Consider the following 14,240-nt stretch of genomic DNA (forward strand, 5'->3'; position numbering starts at 1 on the left):
TTGCCCCTCTGTCTATTACCATTGCTATCACAACTACCACAGTCCTACCACAATTAATCAGTTATCACCACAACCAGCACAGTTACTTCTGTTTCCACCACTACTACTACCACAGCTACCACAATTCCTACCACAACTAGGATAATCATTAGGTGCTATCATACTACAGTCTCTAAGCTGAATAATTGGTAGGGTTAATTCACTCATAAGACCTGTCAGAAAACCTCTAAGTTCCGCATTTCTAATCTCTCCTAAGCTTACCCTGTGTATAGAATTGCTGAGATATGCACTTATTCACTCATTCAGCCAGCATACACCTAACAACAAAGCCAGAGTGAATATTAACCTCGTCAGTCCCATGACGTACCTAACAACAAAGCCAGAGTGAATATTAAACCCTCCAGTACCATGACGTACATTTTTGCTTCGTTCTGACTAATATCACGCTATTATATTCAGATTTAGAAATTGCTTTTAAAAACACCCTTCACTACTTAGTTTAGTACATGGGATCCTATCTAAGATAAGCAATATCGTCAGGAAATAGAAAGAATAAATTTTGAAATACATCGTAAAACTAGAGGGGATAGAATAGCAAAAGACGAAAATAAAAACAATTTGTGGTAAGTTGCGTGTTATGGAGACTTGGATATCACGAAAATTTGCTGGATTTTTTTTTTTTTATAATGCTGTACATAACATCATGTTAGTATGGTCTTCGTTTCTATCCTTCTGATGGTCTGAACAACTTTGGTGCTAATTCCAGGTAGCAAAGACAATTTTGTTCAGTTGTGAGTGAGTTTAGAAGCCTGAGAGTGTTAATTCTGTTGTCATTAAGCCTCATTAAACCTGCGCAATTCTAACACTGTATCCCCAGTAACCCCAGGCCATTTTACCCAAGGAGTCATAGGAGCCTGAGTGTTAACCTGTCTCTCTAAGTTAATATGCATCTCTTACATTTCAGATTCTGAGTCAACAATATGCAGGTGGAGAAGCTAGTGTCCAAGGCCTCCAGTCGGTGAGTACTGTGGTGTGTTGTGTTGTGGCGTAGTGATGAGGTTTATGTGGTGTGGTGTGATGTGGTGTGGTGTGATGATGTGATGTAACATGATGTGGTATGATGCTATGATGTAGTGAGTTAAGGTGTGGTGGTGTGTGGTGTGATGTGGTGTGGCATATTATGGTGAAGTGCTATTATTTGGTATGGTGCTGTGTAGTGTGGCGTGTTATGAAGTGCTATTTAGTGTGGTACAATGCTATGAAGGGTATCGTAGGAGTAGAGGTACAGCCTATAATCTATATGGAAATGGTGTAAAGACTGCATGGGTGATGTGGCGTGGTATGTTGGTGTGTGGTGTGGAGGTTATTGGTGGTGTAGCCACAGAATACCATGTGATGTAGTGTGGTGTGATTTGGTGCTGTAGTGTGGTGTGGAAGTGTGGTATAGTGACTGTGGAATGGTGGGGTGGTGTGGTGTGCAGGTGTGGTGATGATGTCATGTGATAATGTGATGGAGTGGTATGGTGTCACGTGGTACAGGCGTGAAGTGGAGGTGTGGTGTGGTATGGTGAGACTGCTGATAAATGATGGTGCAGAGGAAGGTCGTAGATAGATTAGTTGTCATTCTGATGAGAAGAACTGATAAGAATGATGATGGAACATAAGATAATACTTAGAAACTCAGGTGTGTCTAGAAGGGTGTGTGTGTGTGTGTGTGTGTGTGTGTGTGTGTGTGTGTGTGTGTGTGTGTGTGTGTGTGTGTGTGTGTGTGTGTGTGTGTGTGTGTGTGTGTGTGTGTGTGTGTGTGTGTGTGTGTGTGTGTGTGTATGTGTGTGTGTGTGTGTGTGTGTGTGTGTGTGTGTGTGTGTGTGTGTGTGTGTGTGTGTGTGTGTGTGTGTGTGTGTGTGTGTGTGTGTGTGTGTGTGTGTGTGTGTGTGTGTGAGGTATAAGATGTATATACTCGTATGTATATAATACATGCTTGTAAGGTAACTGTATGATTTATGTGTCTGTGTGTAGACGTGAAATGCCCATGTGTACGTAAAACAATGTTCATGAGTACCTAATTCCGTGTGTACCATAATATACACACAGTCCCCTTTAAGGCCCCCGAGGATGTGAGTGAATAGTAATGATAGTGGAGGTGGTGGTGGCATTTTAACCACCATATATGCACATCCTCCACTTTATTTGTCCCTTCTCCCTTATGATCTCCCTCTTTTCTCTCCTTTCCTTTCTTCGTCCCCTCCTTTTCTCTCTCCATGTTCCTTCTCCCTCCGCATTCCCTCTTCCCACCTTCTTCCACTCCAGAGCCCCTCTCCCCTTCTACTTCTTTTCTCCTCTCCGTTCCCTCCCTCCCTCCCCTCTCTCTCACTGTCTTTTCCTAGATCATCCTCTAAATTTCTTCAACTTTCCCTTTTTATCTCCTCTCTTTCTCGTTTTTCCTCCTTCTCTCCCTCCCCACCCACTCCATTCTTTTTTCCTCCCCGTCATTTTTCCATTTTTCTCTATTCCTTTCTACCCTTCCCCAATCTCTCTTCCTTCTCCTGCCCTTCCCCCCCCCCAAGTCTCCTTCTACTTACTCCTCTTTTGTTCTTTTTTCCTGTCCCTTCCTGCTTTGCCATCCTTGGCTTTGATTCATAGATTAGTTTAGTTATAAGCTACTGTAGAAAAAGCCTCGAAAGGACCAGTAGGTCTGTTGCTGTCTGCTTTCTTGTACTCCTTTTTTACTCCTTTTTTCCTTACCTCTCCCTCTCTCCCTTCTCTCCTATATCTACCTTTCCTTTTGTTCCTGATTCATCCACCTCTCTCACCCTTCTGTCTTTTTGCTGTCTTTCCACTCTTGTTTCTCTCCTTTCATTTCCCCTATTCTACTGTCTCTTCTCTCCTTTCTTCCCACATTCAGTTCTCTTGTTTCTCTCCCTTCCTTCCTCCAGTTCCAGTGTCTCTTCTTTCCTTTATTTCCCATATGTAGTTCTCTTCCTGCCTTCCTTTTTTCTCTTCTTTCTGTCCAACGATTTTACCTCTTTATGCTAATTTTTCTTCCCTCTATCCTATCCACCCCTACAGCCTGCTTCTCCTTTCGTGTGTATCTCTCCTCTGTTACTCACTTGCTACTGATTTTAACTTAATGCGTTTCTCTCTCCCAGTTCATCTTTGTTTCCGTCAACATAATATTCTATCCTTTCTAGTTTTAATCTCGCTAAACTTACCTCAGTCTTCACTTATTTATTTATTTATTTTTTTTTTTTGCATGCTCTCTTCTCTACGTCTTTTCTGAGAACTCGATCTTCTTCTCTTCTTTTCTTCATCTTCCTTCTTCCCTCCTTTATCTCTCATTCGTCCTTACCTTAACCCTTTCAGTTCCCCTTTTATTTTCTTTTTCATTTACTCGTGACCTTCCCTTTTCCTTCTACTTTACTCTTTTTCTTTTCTTAATCGGAGCAACCTTTTTTATTTTTTTCTCTCACTCTCTTTCCCCCTCCATACTCTCGTCATCAGCTTTTGCACATTACTGCTCAGTATTCTCCGTTATTTATATGGCTTTTATACAGACACTGATTACAAAACTACATGAAAGCTGTAAGACTTGCAACATTTCCAGTGGAATATAGGATAGCTTCCACACAGCTACGCTACACTGACATACTTCTGTGCGAATGAAAAAGAAAAAGGTGTTTGGAGGAATATGCGTAAGGAGCAATTGTGCCAAGCTTGAAGTAAATTGATGATGAAATGAAAGCGACGACAGCTTATTGAAAGTGTTTGGAAGGAAAAGAAGAAAGAAACTGATCAAATATTGTTGATGTCTTCCATCTTGTTAAGACCCACATATATATTAATATGCAATGCATAGAAATAAACTCGTAAATAAGATGCACAAGAGACCCCCCCAACTCTGCAACCAAAACCTTCATCTCTCAACTCACCCTCTACCCCTCGTCCACCATCCATCCCACCCCTCCCAGCACTCCATCCCTCCCCTCCCAGCACTCCATCCCTCCCCTCCCAGCACTCCATCCCTCCCCTCCCAGCACTCCATCCCTCCCCTCCCAGCACTCCATCACATCCCTCCCAGCACTCCATCCCTCCCCTCCAAGCACTCCATCCAATCTCTCCCAACACTCCATCCCATCCCTCCCAACACTCCATCCCTCCCCTCCCAACACTCCATCCCATCCCTCCCAACACTCCATCCCTCCCCTCCTAACACTCCATTTCTTCCCTCCCAGCACTCCAGTCCTCCCCTCCCAGCACTCCATCCCTCCCCTCCCAGCACTCCATCCCTCCCCTCCCAGCACTCCATCACATCCCTCCCAACACTCCATCCCTCCCCTCCCAGCACTCCATCACATCCCTCCCAACACTCCATCCCTCCCCTCCCAGCACTCCATCACATCCCTCCCAACACTCCATCCCACCCCTCCCAACACTCCATTTCTTCCCTCCCAGCACTCCATTCCTCCCCTCCCAGCACTCCATCCCTCCCCTCCCAGCACTCCATCACATCCCTCCCAGCACTCCATTTCTCCCCTCCCAACACTCCATCCCATCCCTCCCAACACTCCATCCCATCCCTCCCAACACTCCATCCCATCCCTCCCAACACTCCATCCCATCCCTCCCAACACTCCATCCCATCCCTCCCAACACTCCATCCCATCCCTCCTTTCCCTCCATCCCATCCCTCCTAACACTCCATCCCATCCCTTCCAACACTCCATCCCATCCCTCCTAACACTCCATCCCATCCCTCCCAACACTCCATCCCATCCCTCCCAACACTCCATCCCATCCCTCCCAACACTCCATCCCTCCCCTCCCAACACTCCATCCCATCCCTCCCAACACTCCATCCCACCCTTCCCAACACTCCATCCCATCCCTCCCTTCCCAACACTCCATCCCATCCCTCCCAACACTCCATCCCATCCCTCCCTTCCCAGCACTCCATCCCTCCCCTCCCAGCACTCCATCCCATCCTTCCCAACATTCCATCCCACCCCTCCCAGAACTTCATTCCTCCCCTCCCACTTGGATGTGCATTCGATTTTTGTGTGTTGTATTTTAGGGAAAGACTGTGAGTTGATAGAAACTGATCACCTACCTCGATGACCCTCGTGCAACTGACAGGCCTTCCTTTTCCCAGTAAATCTCTCGTTGCGAATTATTCTGTATATGACACAAGCATTCTCCAGTATGTAGTTTATATCGTTTTAATATCGACATAATTTGCATCATCAACAAGCAGGAGGATACCGAGGAATATTTTGCAGAATGAATCGCTAAGGTAAAACTGTTGCGATATCACCACCGTCACTTAAAAAACTCTTCCCTGTATCAATAACTACCATCTCCACCTTTCACTCCTCCCGCTCCTTAGTCTCTCTCTCTCTCTCTCTCTCTCTCTCTCTCTTCGATTCACTAACACACTGAATTATGCAAAAAGACAAAGCTGGATATTCGATTTATATAAGAAGAGTACGCACCTCCCACAAGTCCTAATGGAAAAGAGGACATACCCTACAACAAACACCCTTACCCCCACATCTAGTCTCTACCATTACCCCGTTCCAATCAGCACCCAACTTTCTACCCAGTCTCTGCAACCTGTCACCCAACCACACTTCACACATCTCTCCCTCGCTCAGCTCTGGTCTCCACGTCTGCCGCATATCCAACCTCACAACTTCTCCCTCCTCCTCCACCCTTCCCTCCCCTCCCCTCCACCTCTCTCAACAATCCACCTTACCCCTCTCCCTTCCCTCCACACCCTCATGCACCTCTCCCACATCCTGTTTACTCCCCTCCTCCATCTTTACCCTCCCCGCACCGCAAAATCTCAGCATATCTCTTACCCCAACCCACCACCTCTCCCCTCACAGTTCACCCACCTCTCCTAGCACCCGTCCCCTGCCATCCTAACTCCTGCCCCCTCCCCCCACACCCCTTCCCACGCCCTCACCAGCCTTCATCGGCCACAGGAAGTCATCATTCTCTCTGACGCCCCCCGGTTAGCAGCGTAATACTGCTCTTATGACGCACCCCCCCACCTCTCTCCCCACACTATCAGATGGGCACGTGCCAGGGGGAGGGGGGAGAGGGAGGGAGAACGGGGAAAGGAGAAGGGAGGAGAGGGAAGAGGGGAGGGGAGGGGAGAGGAGAGGGTAAGGAGAAAAGGGGGAGGGAGAATGAAGGATGATTTGTGAGTGTTTGTGGATGGTAAAGTGAATAGCGTGTGGCTGGGGGATTCTGAGTGAGGTATGAGAAGGAGAACAGCGAGAACAAAGAAGGGAAGGAAAGAAAAAGAGACAGGACAGAGGGTAGGAGAATGAAAGGGAAGAGGGGGTAGAGGAGAGGAAAGAGAAAGAAACAGGAGAGAGGGTAGGAGAATGGAAGGGGGAAGAGAAAGGGAAGTGTGTGAAAGGGAAGTGTGAAAGATATAGCAGAGTAATACTGTTCTTATGACGTCCCTCCCCTCGTCCCCCACACCATCAGAGGACAACGTGCCAAAGGAGGTGGGGGGGAGTGGGTGACGAGGGAGGATAGGAAGCAGGTGGAGAGAGGGAGAGACGAGGGACAAAGGGAGAGGGAAGTATGGTGTGCGAGTGTTTGTGGATGGGAGGCTGGAGAGTGTGTAACGGGGACAGGTGATGATCAAGGGCGAGAAAGGGAGAGAAGGAGACGGAGGAAGGTAACAGGACAGAGAATGGAGAAGGGAGAGGTAAAAGGGGAAGGGGAGGGGAAGAGAGAAGTTGAGAATGTTACGAGAGCTAGAAGGAAGGTTAGCAACATAAAACTGTTCCTATGACACACCCATTACACATTATTGGGCTGGCGCGTGCTTGAGATGAGGGGAAGGAGGAGGGGGAAGGTAGGAAGGAAGGAGAGAAACCCCACTCTAATTCTCTCACCTCACATTAAAACATTCCAAAGCACCGAGGCGTGAGGAGGAGGGGGGGGTAGCAGTACTAGGGAAAAGAAGGGAGGGAAGATGGAGGGGAGGGGAACGGGGCGGGAGAGGAAGAGGTAGGGGAGGGGCCAATGGTCTGTTTAACTGGATAATTGTGGGAGAGGGAGGATAGGGGAGAGGAGGAGTAGAGGATAAAGGTGAGGAGGGAGGGAGGGAAACTAAACCAGGTTGTTATGACTTTGGGAAGTGTAGTTCGTGAAAGAGAGAGAGAGAGAGAGAGAGAGAGAGAGAGAGAGAGAGAGAGAGAGAGAGAGAGAGAGAGAGAGAGAGAGAGAGAGAGAGAGAGAGAGAGAGAGAGAGAATCCCCCAGCAGCACATAAGTGAATGAGTCAAGTGTGTATTAGGAGGTCAAGGTCCTTCTTACCTGCCACAGCCACCGGATGTTGGGTATTACTGCCTCCCCCCCTACCCTCGGCCCCCTCCCCTCTCCTATTGTACCCCCCTTTCTCTCTTTCTCTCTCTCACAGTTGACTCACCTGTGTGGTATTAGGGTTCAGTTGCTACCTCCTCTCTCTCTCTCTCTCTCTCTCTCTCTCTCTCTCTCCATGTGTGTGTGTGTGTGTGTGTGTGTGTGTGTGTGTGTGCTGTACTATGATTTTCTATGCAATTCTGTTTTTTTGGTATCAGCATCAAGACGGACCTTTTAGTAAGAGTCCTTAAGTCTACCAGCCTGTTCAGGTTCATCTCTCTCTCTCTCTCTCTCTCTCTCTCTCTCTCTCTCTCTCTCTCTCTCTCTCTCACACACACACACACACACACACACACACACACACACACACACACACACACACACACACACACCCTGCCTGCCTGCTCCATGTTGGTGTCTAATTTACAACATCCGGTACCTGCGGGCATCTTGGGGCGCGTGCCACACCTGCCCTGCCACCTGCCTCACCCACCTTGCCACCTGCCGCCTCATCCTGTCATCTGCCTTGCCATCACACGTGCCACTCTTGCCTCACCATCTGCCTTTCCTGCCGCACGTTCTCTACCACCTTCCTAACTTGGGCCCTGATTCTCACACAGACACACACACACACACACACACACACACACACACACACACACACACACACACACACACACACACACACACACACACACACAGACACACACACACACACACACACACACACACACACACACTCACACATGACAATGATTTTGTTTTTTGCAGCTGTGGTATTTTCCTTCGAAGGTAGAGGAGAGTGCACAGTCCTTCCGTGTTTCCAGTGTTCTTCCTACAAAATAAAATTCTAGGTACGAGAAAAAAAGATTACCCAGTTATTTAATATCGCAAAGTGGGCAAGGAAAGGATGGCACTAAATATCCCCAGGTCCCTTGTTCTTCCTTCGAAAATAAATATACGTTACGACAGGTACTCTATCGAAAATATGTTTGAGAATCACACACCTGGTTATTAACGTACTTCACTTGTCCTACCTCTCCTACCACCTGTCGCCCACTCTTTCTCCATCATCTTGTCATGTATGGTGGCTGCTTGTAAATCAGTTCTTGGTTTCTTCTGACCATACCAACCATCTTATGTCACGATGCTCGTATTGATGAGTTGGAAGCACTTTCCATTATTTTCTACATCTTCAAGAATTCCTGTTAATCTCAGTTTCATGTAGTTTTACCTGTGAACATAAACTGCACGCATACAAGAGAGTACAAGAGGGAGTAAACAGTAGCATATCTGCTGGTTTTTATAAAGCTATGTACTGCAGGGCTAACGGTGACCTTGTTATCTGTAATGGTGGAGAGGGGAAGGGGAGGGAAAGAAGTAGGCACGCGAGAGAGAGAGAGAGAGAGAGAGAGAGAGAGAGAGAGAGAGAGAGAGAGAGAGAGAGAGAAATGGGTAGAGAGATGTGGAGGGTGAGAGAGTAAGGAATGCGGGAGAGGGAAAGGAGAAGAACAAGACCAAGGGAGTGCATAAGACAAAGTAGAGGGAAGGTGGAGGGAAAAAGATAAGGGAAAGGGGAGAGAGGACAGAGGGAAGAGACTGAGAGGAATTAGGAAAAAATATGGGAGAAAGGAAGTGGAAGGAATAAGGAGATGGGAGAGAGGGAGAAGGAGACAGCAGGAAGGGGAAAGACAGACAGAAACAAAGGAGGGGAGAGGGAGACGGAGGAAAGAAAAGGAAGAGGAGAGAAAGTGAGAGTTGTTGAAGGAGGAAGGAGATGGAACCTTCCTTTATTATTTTCCTTGTCTTTGACTCATACACACGTTACTTATAAGCTACCCTATAACAAACAATCTCAAAAGAACCAATGTGTCTGCAGCTGTTTGCTTTGCTTTGTATTCCTTTGATGAGGGAGAAGGAGGAGCACGAAGAGAGAGGGGAAGGAGGAAGAAAGAAGGAGAGGAAGGGTCAGGAGGAGGGAGAGTGGAGTAGGAAGAGGAGGAAGGGAGGGAGAAGGAGGAGGAGGATAGCATATGAACCACAGGAATGCAATCCATTTTTATGTCTTCATCTCCCCACCCCACCACCACAACATATCAGTCTCTCTCTCTCTTTCTCTCTCTCTCTCTCTCTCTCTCTCTCTCTCTCATCTAGATTCCTTATTGCCATCAAGCGAAGTCAAGATGAATGAATGAATCTTATCGACCAACGGAAGTGGCGGTGTGTGAGGATACAACATTTTCAGTCCGATGATTTAATGTAACTCAAGTAGGATCTACAACAGTAATGGGGGTAATTAGAGCAACATCTGACCGTTCCAGTTAGAATAATAATCTCTAAGTTAAGCAGACTCACAGGGAGCTTACAAGAATGAACTAGAAAAGGCGTAACTGGATTGAAAGATTGATATTATTGTACGGAATACAAAAGCAAGAAGTCTGGAATGGCTTCTTCCATACGATGATATTTTTAATATTTTATTCTTGTCTCGGCGAAGTAGTTTTTCTTAGCTTAGAAGAATCGCTAAGTATTAAAGAAGTTAATAAAATGTCATCTGAAAAGTCTCTGGTGAGATGAATAAAATCGACCAATCGAATCACCATTTAGGGGCAAGGACCTTTATTTTCTGGTGTGAAATGTTTCGCCCTGTTACACACCAGAAAATGAAGGCCCTTTCCTCTAAACGGTGCCTTGACTGACCAGTATGTTAGGCGCTGTAGGCACAAAATAGTCTGGAAGGAACGTGAGGGAGCTACGTAAACACGTCATAGCACTGCAAGGGTTAAATCCAGCATTATAAAGTGTAACAGAATCTAAGAAGAATCTAATGCATTAATATGCTACATAAAAAAAGTTATAGTGAAGTGATAAAATGTAATAGAATTAAAAAACAAATTGGTAGTAATGGCTATAAACTTCAATTAATTCAGTGGCCCAGTTACTACAGTTCAACCACGCGTCATTAGACCGGTTTTTATCTTTTGCCATTTTTTTTTATTCTTGGTGTTGATCTTATTCAGGGTGAATTAATTACATTTGCGGTCAAGGAGAAAAAAACTATACAAGCAATGAACTGGTGAGGTGAGAAGGAGAATTTGCAATATGCCCTTTTTACTCTACCTTGGCCTAAACTTGCGATCTCTCGATCTTGAATGAAAAGTCGTAACAAGAAACTAACTCTAGAAGGTAGTGTTAGTCAGTAGGAGAGGTTATGGGAAGGATGTAAAGGCATCGCATTGTCTTTTTCTGTCATTGAGCTATGTGGAAAGAGCTGAAAAAAAAAAAACGACAAAAATCTAGGTCGAGTTATTGTAAAAAATATACAGTAATCCCTTATGAGCTCAAGGGAAGAACGATTTTAGAATGGTAAGTGATTAATACGATATTCGTCCGTACTATACAATTTGTAAATACCTTCTTTTTATTTATGGCTTCATGGCCTTCGCTCACAATGAGGGGCATTAGACTAAGTAAAATTATGGACCAACGACAATACAGCAAATCATTCGCATTGCACAAAATGGCCAATCTAGGGGGCCAAGCATGGAGGCAGCATAAAGTAAAACGCTCGAAGATTGGCTAGACGCACCTCCTTCCCCCTGACAATCACACTAGGTGGAATCTCCTCACCCAAGTCGGCCACCAGGAGATCATACAAAGTAGAGTTAGGTCGAAACTCCGAGCTGGTACGACCGGGTGTGGGCTTTGAGTGTCAGAAGGTGATGGTAGGAGGATACATCTAGCCGATCGTTGGAGTCCACGATAGGAGGGCGAGATGGACTACCCTCCTCTGCCTAAGAAGGGGAGGACTCATCGACCTCCTTCCTGGTTGAGGAGCCAGTCGACGCATCCTCGGCCATGGAGACGGAGTCAGAAGGGTCTCGCACCTCCTCAGTTGCTGACAGCAGTTGATGAACTTTGGCATTAGTCTGAACCGTAGCCATGTCCGGAACCAGATCGGGGATTGATGCGGCAGTCCTTTGGTTGAGGGGAGCATCCAGCCTTAGCCTCTTCTTTGGTGTTGTGCGGGGGACGGCAGGTCCCGGCTGTCGGGCCTGACGCTCCCGGCGGCAAGGAGCAGAATGCACATCCTGGGCGAAGCTCTCGGACATGACAAGGTGAGGCAGCCCGTTCTACTCAAAGATCTCGGGGGTGGGGGGGAGAATGTGCAAAGCCCCTTTATCTATCTATCTATCTATAGCCCGACGCCCTAATCCCGCAAAGGGTGGCCGCAGACAAAACGCCTCCAAGTCACTCTGTCACCCACCATTTGACTCCCCTCCCCCCAACTCACCCCTCCTCCCTCATATACCTCTCAACTCCATCCCTCCACCTAAATGGCTCGCTTGGTAAGCTGCTGTACTCACGCAGTTGCAAGCGCTGGTTCAAAGCCCCTTTATCACCCCCACAAAAAGCCCTCGCCAAGGCGATGCACGTTTCCACGATGGTGCTTATCTCCTTATGACTCCTCTGGCCTGGCGTTCAGGGACCGTACGACGTCGCCGTGCATGGTTAGAACCATGCATGGCTACACCTCCGGGCCCAATAACATCCCGAGCCTCAGGACCCTTGGGAGTCCCAAAGAGACTAAACTTCACCGTCTCATCATCCCCATGAGAACGTTGGAGGTGTCGTGGGTTTGGTGTAATGACAGCTTGGCTTTGCACGAAAACATCAACGTCAGTATCCTGGTGCTTGATGAAGCCGTACCTCGCCCTGACGTTAAACCAAACCACGGTCCCCCTGATCTTCGTCTGAGCCACCGGAGACTGTGGTTTGCCTTGTGCCCCCCTCAACGGGTAGCAGGCAGTACCAGAAAATATGGTGTCCATGGCTGCTGGTCGTTGAACCTCCTCTCCTCCCTTTTCCTTGTAAGCACACCTATTACGGGATAATACATAGATTTGTACTGAACCCAACCCAATGTAATTAGAGAACAAAAAACGAAGCACGCCGATTGTAAACTATAACATAATTAACGATATGAATGAGCGTGTGGCCGTGGCTGGTGGCTGTAATACGACACCTCTCCGCCAGGGGGATAGACAATTGGTTGCTAAGGAAGGGGAGAATTTTTGCCTGCAACTGTACAGGGGTGAAAGGAGACAAGGGAATGTTAGAACTTTTGATGGTAACTGTGCAAGGGTGAAACAAGGGAAACAATGGAAGGTTAGCTAATGGAGGAGAGTGCTGATAGAAACTGTACTGGTGAAGGGAGGGCAGCTAGGCGAAGATGGCTAAGTAAAGACATAATTTTAACAAGCAATTGTACGGAGGTTAAAAGGAATCTGGGGGAAACGAGCACTGTATAAGACTGCAGATAAAAAAGACTGTAGGATGCTGGTTTAGGAGAGAACTTTTGCTGGTAGTTGTGCTAAAGAAGGTAACAACTTTTGCTAGTAACTGTAGAAGGGTGAAAGAAGGGAGGCAGCAAGACAAGAACACACACACACACACACACACACACACACACACACACACACACACACACACACACACACACACACACACACACACACGTCTCTCACTCTCTCTCTCTCTCTCTCTCTCTCCCCATTATTGGCAGAGGTGAGTTTTTATTGACGCTGCATTCACTTGCAAACAGTTATTAGACCCTTCAGTCGAGGACGAATTTTTAAAACAGATTTTTTGTTGTTGCTTTCGGACGATGTTATTGAGCTTTGATGAATTATCAATCGTTTCCTTGCTTCTACATGAAGGAACTGGACTCCTCCTACAGCTTGAGTCCTACATCGTGGTTGCATAAAATTCCATGAGCCTTAGTTATGAGGTAGGAATGAGTCTCCTTAGTTGCATTTCAAATCAACCTTCATTTCTGATTACATCTGACCATCAACTGAACTGAAATTCGTTAGGAATGTTTGTCAGAATAATGTAAACTTGTAACCTAGAACCATTAAAGACTTAGAAAGTCCGCCTGTAATATTTTTAGTGTCTGGTCATATTTCATGGTTAATACGTTATTATTAAAAGATTTTATGCAGCTTAGGAGAGAATTTTCCTACTGAGGGGTTGAAAAGCTGTGTCTGTCAGAGCCTTTAATGTTAACAAGCCTTTTTAATTCTTTAATATTTAGTTCCAGATACTGTGAGACAATTTCATTAAGCTTCGGGAAGAAATCTAATAGTTGCTGTTGCTGCTATTGTTGTGGCACCAAGCTTATAGGGCAATGTGTCCGGTAAACCGTGGACAGAAGCTGTCCTTCTACGTCCATCCTTCTCCTTTAGGGGAATAGGAAACGAGTCGAGGGAGAGGGACGTTTGTATGATCACGTCGGTGCCACATCACGAGGACGTCCTCATGGTAATGAAAGGGTTAGACGTAATCTCCAGCAACTTCCTCAACATAACGATATTTGTCATTGATGATATAGCAAACCGATTTTATGCAGCTATGGTTAAACATGACATACCGATCGGGGTGATGATTACAAGCGAGCGAGCTATGTTTACTCTACAGTAAGTTTGGAAACGATCGGCCCGGCCCGACCTGGCTCGACCCGACCCTGCCAGATCGGACAGTCACGCTTTACTCCTGTGTGAAGTAGAAGTGAAATTCTTTCTGCATGTGATGCATTCATTAAACAGATTTGTATTTTCAACTAAAAACTCACCCACAAAGGCGTAGTAACCCCTTGGAATCTCAAGTTTCCAAAGGGTGTGTTTTGCTCTAGATGGGTGAACGCCTTAATTACGAAATCAGATTTAAAAAGATTTTACGTTGTAAGACTGTGTTCTTTGGCATCAGCTCTAGTAATTAAATATCGGAGATGCCGCCTATAATTTTACACTGACGTTTTTGCTATGTTTTGACGCTGAAATCACCAAGGGAAAACAT

The 14,240-nt window shown here is 46.3% G+C and overlaps 1 pseudogene; it reads right to left on the reverse strand.

Moving 5' to 3' along the window:
• Positions 1-11,833: 11,833 nt before the first annotated feature.
• Positions 11,834-12,214, reverse strand: LOC145402605 (Y-box-binding protein 1 pseudogene; annotated as a pseudogene).
• Positions 12,215-14,240: the final 2,026 nt, after the last annotated feature.

This window comes from Coenobita brevimanus, chromosome 58 (assembly GCF_032717465.1).
Source record: "Coenobita brevimanus isolate Jiangsu-jjx chromosome 58, ASM3271746v2, whole genome shotgun sequence".
In the NCBI taxonomy this organism is placed as follows: domain Eukaryota; kingdom Metazoa; phylum Arthropoda; class Malacostraca; order Decapoda; family Coenobitidae; genus Coenobita; species Coenobita brevimanus.